The 6000-nt window shown below is 37.5% G+C and overlaps 1 long non-coding RNA gene across 2 annotated transcripts in view; it reads right to left on the reverse strand.

Moving 5' to 3' along the window:
• LOC135220306 (uncharacterized) overlaps positions 1 to 5716 on the reverse strand; it is a 233735-nt gene extending 228019 nt beyond the window's left edge. For both annotated transcript variants that reach the window (XR_010315648.1, XR_010315647.1), the window contains exon 1: positions 5636 to 5716. This is a non-coding gene — a long non-coding RNA (uncharacterized LOC135220306). The remainder of the gene's footprint in view (positions 1 to 5635) is intronic.
• Positions 5717 to 6000: the final 284 nt, after the last annotated feature.

Genomic DNA, 6000 nt, shown 5'->3' on the forward strand with positions numbered 1-6000 from the left:
TAACCTACACCGCACTAGAAAACCTCGGTCGAAGTAGTAGTGAAACCAAATCAAATTTCGGTTTATAATACGCTAAATAAAGTTTTGAATAACCACTAACCACCTGGGTATCTTTAACAAGCCTGAAGCTAATTTGTAATTACTTCAAAATGCACACCTTATCGTCAAGAACGTTTGGTGTTTCGAGCAATACCTTCTACGATTACTAATAAACATAGGATAGATGTTTAAAACCTTTTAACACCATCCACTTAATGCAAAACACTTATTACGAAAAAAATCCTTGTATATAGCAGATTATCTTAAAGCAATCCAATAACTGATGAAAAAATTTAACCTAATATGAGAGAACAATAGCTTTTAATACTAACTACTCAGCTCACATCAGTTCACCTAACGAATTTTCGTTCAAATTCCATTTGATATTGCTAGTCGTATTTAAAAAACTAATTAAGCCAGCCATTAATCGGCATTTTTTATGGGTTATATATATATATATATATAGTTTTTATATCTATATATAGTATAGGTATAGAAAATATATATATATTATATATATACCTATATATATATAGATATAAGATATAAGATAGATATATATATATATATATATATATATATATATATATATATATAACAACACCACTCATTAATTTGTGAATTAATTCCTGATTTATGAATGGTTGGTCTGATCACAATAGAGTAAACCAAATGAGATGAAGTTAATGATGTGTAGATAACAAGCCAGACAACATCGTATAAAACTACAGAACTAAATCAACAGAAAATAATGCGAATATCTAATCAATGCGTAGGCTGTGTCAATTTTACTGGCGGCTATGCAGTTGGGGGTCGTTTAAATAGTACTACGAAATGTTTCCAGAACCCTTCACACCCATTTCAGCTCCTAGTACTAACCTTACAGTCATAGTGTACACACCTCTGAAAATTATGCATCTACATCCTTCAAACAATAAAATAAAAGCAAATATGTTACAAACAAACAGAAAATAAAAGCAAATATGTTACAAACAAACAGAAAATAAAAGCAGTTATGTTACAAACAAACAGAAAATAAAAGCAAATATGTTAAAGGCATTGAGCCCTGTTATTTCCCTAGGCAAAAGTTCGACAAATATTACGGAAACGTTAAAAAATGCACAGCCCTTTCTAGATTTGTAATAAGAGCATATGCTTTATAATTCTTAAGGATACCGAAATCACGATTTTAGGGTCAAAGCATGGGTCATTATTGGTGCAGTCAGTTGGTTGCTGTTGCTAGACTTCATTCTCTATCTTCACTAGCCGTTACTATTAACCGAAGTCTGTGAAAATGGTAGTACTTTAAATTATTCCAGCGTTTAAATAACCATACAGTATTGCCTTCTTTCAGATCAATTCACTTTCCCCAAATAATTTCCATGGATAAAAGTGAATCAAATACTTTAACTCCTGAGAAACACCAGGCAATTAAGACATCCCTCAAATAAACCCCACACACCTCGTCTTCGCACGGCTTCGTCGCGGCCAGCTGGTCTTATGCCAACGTAGGCTCTTGCTTCAGCAGCCTGTAAAATATCATATTATGGCGACGAAGAGGGGTGCAATCGAAAGAAAATATTAATTCAGGTTACAGAGTAGAATGCCGAATTCTTTAGGAAGAATAAAAGCCGGTTATCTCAAGCTATTAATGTTGAAGAGGCAAAAAAAAAAAAATAATAATAAAAAGATGCCGATATGCAGGAAATCGAATTCCGGCTGCTTTTCAAGGAGACGGCGACTGGATAAGGTTAGGTTCAGTCAACTCCACATGTCTTAAATGTTCTTTTTTATTCATTGAAAGTAATGCAGATATGGTGTTTGAGACATCATACTGCTCTTAAATGTTACTGTCAGGTATTTACAGCCACTCTTTATAAGCAAGACCTACATTACCATCATCACTGCATCCAACGCCGTGCAACGTATACGAGGAAGGCCTCTACGAAATTCCACCTCTTACGTCTTTCCCGTACGTATTTTTGCTTCCACAAATCTCCCCTCATCCCCAGCTTCCCGTGTCAGTTCTCAAAAAAGTGTGTCTTTTCATTCGACCGTTGGCCACAGTGGCTCACTTATCACCATCATGAAGCATAATGAAGCAGCAGCCGCCGCCGCCGCCCCTCCCCCCACCCCATCATTATTTGTTAAACTTGTTGGAAAGTTATTTAATCAATGGTTGTACGCATACTTACAAACCAATCACTTTTACACCAACAAGCTTCCTTCAGTGTTTGTTTTACCTTAAGCGATGATTGCCTTCGGTATTTCTCAGTGTTTTCATAAGTCATTATGGTTATTAAGCCCACTAAGGAAGTGATTATTTGCCCGACAAGCAAACCATTTTCTTATTTTCCCGACCGTGACGTCATCAGAAATCTGGGAACGAGGTCGTATGAAACCGACGCCATGATGAAAATGGTTTCGAGAAGTGATGGACGTGTATTTTATGTGGGTCAAAAATTCAAAGATTATGACGAATTCGTGAGAGAAAAAGAAAAACTAGAACATCAAACATTTGCCAAGTATGTTATACGTGACTGCAGAACAATCGGCAAGGCAAACAAAACTGTAGTTAACCCTCAGAACCACTACAAGAATGAGTTCAGATACAGCCGTGCCAGTTTTCAGTGCAAACATGGCGGAGAGCACAGCACTACGAGCACGGGTAAAAGACATAACCAAAGGTATTATGACATCCTATTATATATTTTTCGGTCCTTATTTTTAACCTTATAGACAAGAAAATAGACCAACTCAGTCAGTTGATTACAGTACGAACACTGCACTGTGCATGCAATGCACTGCAGTGTTCGTGTACATTTTGATGTGTGTACACAGTGACAGTACACACAGTGCATTCAACATTTAAACTAGGCCTATTAATATGGTCCTATTAATATCCATTAATATTGGTCATGTTGTTGGTAAGGCCTAACTTACTAGGCTAGTTCATGAAATTGAAGTACTGTACAAATGGATTTTCCAGTGATAATTGACCAATAGTTCATCGGTACGTAAGAATACCGAAAACCACAGAAAACCACATAAAAGCAACCGAAAACCACCTTATAAGTTATTAATACTTCATTTGAAAGCAAGAATAATGCTTTTTACATCCATTACTGGTCAAATTTGTTTAATTATATGTGTATTACGTCGTTTATAGGACTCGGAAAGTCGGTTTGTCTTAGCAGAACTAATCCATGGCGTGGTGCTGACGCCGTAAGGGCTTTAACACTACAGTCACCACTGCATTTCCAGTCAGAAGTACTAGAAATACACAGACATTTAAATCGATTTAACTCGGTCAAACGTAATTGTTTTTTGGTCGTTTATAATGCAATTGCAAATTGACGCTTTTTAGTATTGCATACATGCAATACAAAATTCCAATACTTTTTACTACCCAGTAGCAAGTGAAATATTCAACATTAAAAAACATCTTGGATGAACCAATCACAAATTATTTTCTATGGTGACAATGCTGCGCACACCGCAAGTTGCATGGCAACATCATAACGTCACAATGGCAACATCACAAAATGACAAAGACTCTCGAAGAGGGTACCAGGCTAAAAGCCCTTACCTGCGCAGAGCCATCTATTATACTGCCAGCTCCCCATTGATCTTGTAACAGCTGTTAAAATGATATTTTTTTCTTCAGAACATTCAAGATGAACTGCCCCAGCGGCTTCCTTCTGACCGCGAATAGAAAAGAAGACTACCTGGTTGTGAGCAAGGCTGATTTCACCCACAACTACGAAACAAGCCGGTCAACCTTCCTAATGTACCCTCAAATGCGGCGCCTGGAAAACGAACACGTTGATGTGGGAAGATTAATGTTCAAGATGTCGGTACCACCAAAGGTTTTTCGAGATACGCTAGCCCAGGTATCAGGAAAAATGTTGACACCTGTAGACATTAACAACCTTAAACAAAAATTCCGAATGGAAGATAGCAATGGCGCTACTGATGTGACACTTGATTACGAACTTGTGTGATCACACTAGATAGAGGCTACCCTACCTTTAATAAGTGTTGAAATAACCGAGTATAAAAATAATATGCTGCCATTCTTTGGTAATAAAATCCTAACTTGTGTTAGCAAACTAGAATAGAGGCTACCCTACCTTTAAAGCCCATAATTTTTTAACAAGACAAATATGAGGCTTCCCCCTTACGTTAGTGTGCCTAGATGTTCCATGAGTTTATAACAAAGGCTTTGGAAATAATTCGCGCACAGATACTAGTATAGCCCATTTTTTAGCCTAAAAAAGCTACAAAAAATTTGACTGTTGCCTTTTTACAATATGCCATGACGAACAGGCTAACAACAGTCCACAAACGACAGTCGGGAAAATAAGAAGTTCCCACGACCGTCGTTAGAATAAGCAATATTCGCACTGTTTACACAACGGTCGTTAGAATAACAACCCAATTGTACTGTTTAGACGACGGTCGGGAAAATAATTCCAGCGCACTGTTTACCCGACCGTCGGGAGAACAAGAAAATGTGCTTATTGTTTGCCCGACGGTAGGGTAAATATCACCAGCCATTAACTAATAATTATGAACCGACAGCAATATGCTTTAGCGCAATAATAATTGCATAGTACTACTGAACGTAATAAACATTCGTTAAATATATGAAATTTGCAACAAACTTGACCACAATTACAGCATGCTGACAGCCACGAAATCTAGTACGACAGTTGCCTACAAATATCAATCTAACCAGGCAATACTGCGCCTACTGCGTATATTTTAACATTACAATACGCAAGATTACACCTACACTCCAATGGGAAAGTTTGACGCAAAACGAAAATGATGTATATGCTTACAATATCATAAATTCTTCTCTAAGACATTACCAAGTCTCAATAATCGCCTTACATTAATTTCCACCTCGAATTATCTGAGTCTTCGACCAAATGGCCTACGTGATTTAACATACTTTGGTAATTCTAAAGAATAGTTCCGCACGGACTGCAAGGAACGTAACCGCGGATACGACATCCACTAGGGATTGGGGCGTCCAATCATTCCAATGTATTTTGCCGTATTTAGTACTGGCCGCTGAGTGTTAATTACAGTCGTCCGATAAAACTACAATGAAAAACCGTAACTGCCATAGTCTAGGCAGCCGCGGAATAGTAATATAGATGGACCCATACTTTGATTTCACTGAACTTATCCACAAAGGATTCCTAGGTCCTACCCACATAGACACCCATTATCTTAGCCACACGGAGGGAGAAACGCAGCTTCTAAAGCATCCTAAATGCTTCCACAAAAGTGCATACCAAACCGTCGAAGGGTTATGCCCTCAACTTAATCATTCCACGACTTGGCCATTTTGTTTGTTTGTATGGTGCTTCTACGTTGCATGGAACCAGTGGTTATTCAGCAACGGTTTGGCCATTCTGGAACTAATAGGTACATAGCCTACGGAAAATGGTGCATTCTTCTACCAGCAAAATACATAAGTTAGCCTATTCCAGCCCTCAATAAGACAATCTTAAAGGGCATTCACTAAGATCTACACCAGAATGTAGCAAATATTACCCTAAAGCATTAAAAATTAACTTACAACATGAACCAACGACTAAAGTTTTCACTCGCACCGACCAAGCGTTATGTTGCCTTAGCTATGTCTCTTGACGGAATGTTATCTTCGTGGAAATTTGATGATCCATGACCAATTTCAGGGTTGCCAGATTTCCAAGACTGAAAGTTGCCAATGATAATGATTGCTAAAAGTTGCCAAAAGTTGCCAAACCCTTTTTCCACTAATAACCCTTGATTAATTTAGCCAAAAACATCCTTCCTTATATACATTTTCTCTTAGTTACCTGCGCATTTGCCATAAAATGAGAGAAACTGTAATTTCACAGGGTATTATACATCGTTGTGTTGAAACTTTGTACTAATACAAATAATAGTTTTCGATTTGCA

Source organism: Macrobrachium nipponense, chromosome 1, assembly GCF_015104395.2.
Source record: "Macrobrachium nipponense isolate FS-2020 chromosome 1, ASM1510439v2, whole genome shotgun sequence".
Classification (NCBI taxonomy): Eukaryota; Metazoa; Arthropoda; class Malacostraca; order Decapoda; family Palaemonidae; genus Macrobrachium; species Macrobrachium nipponense.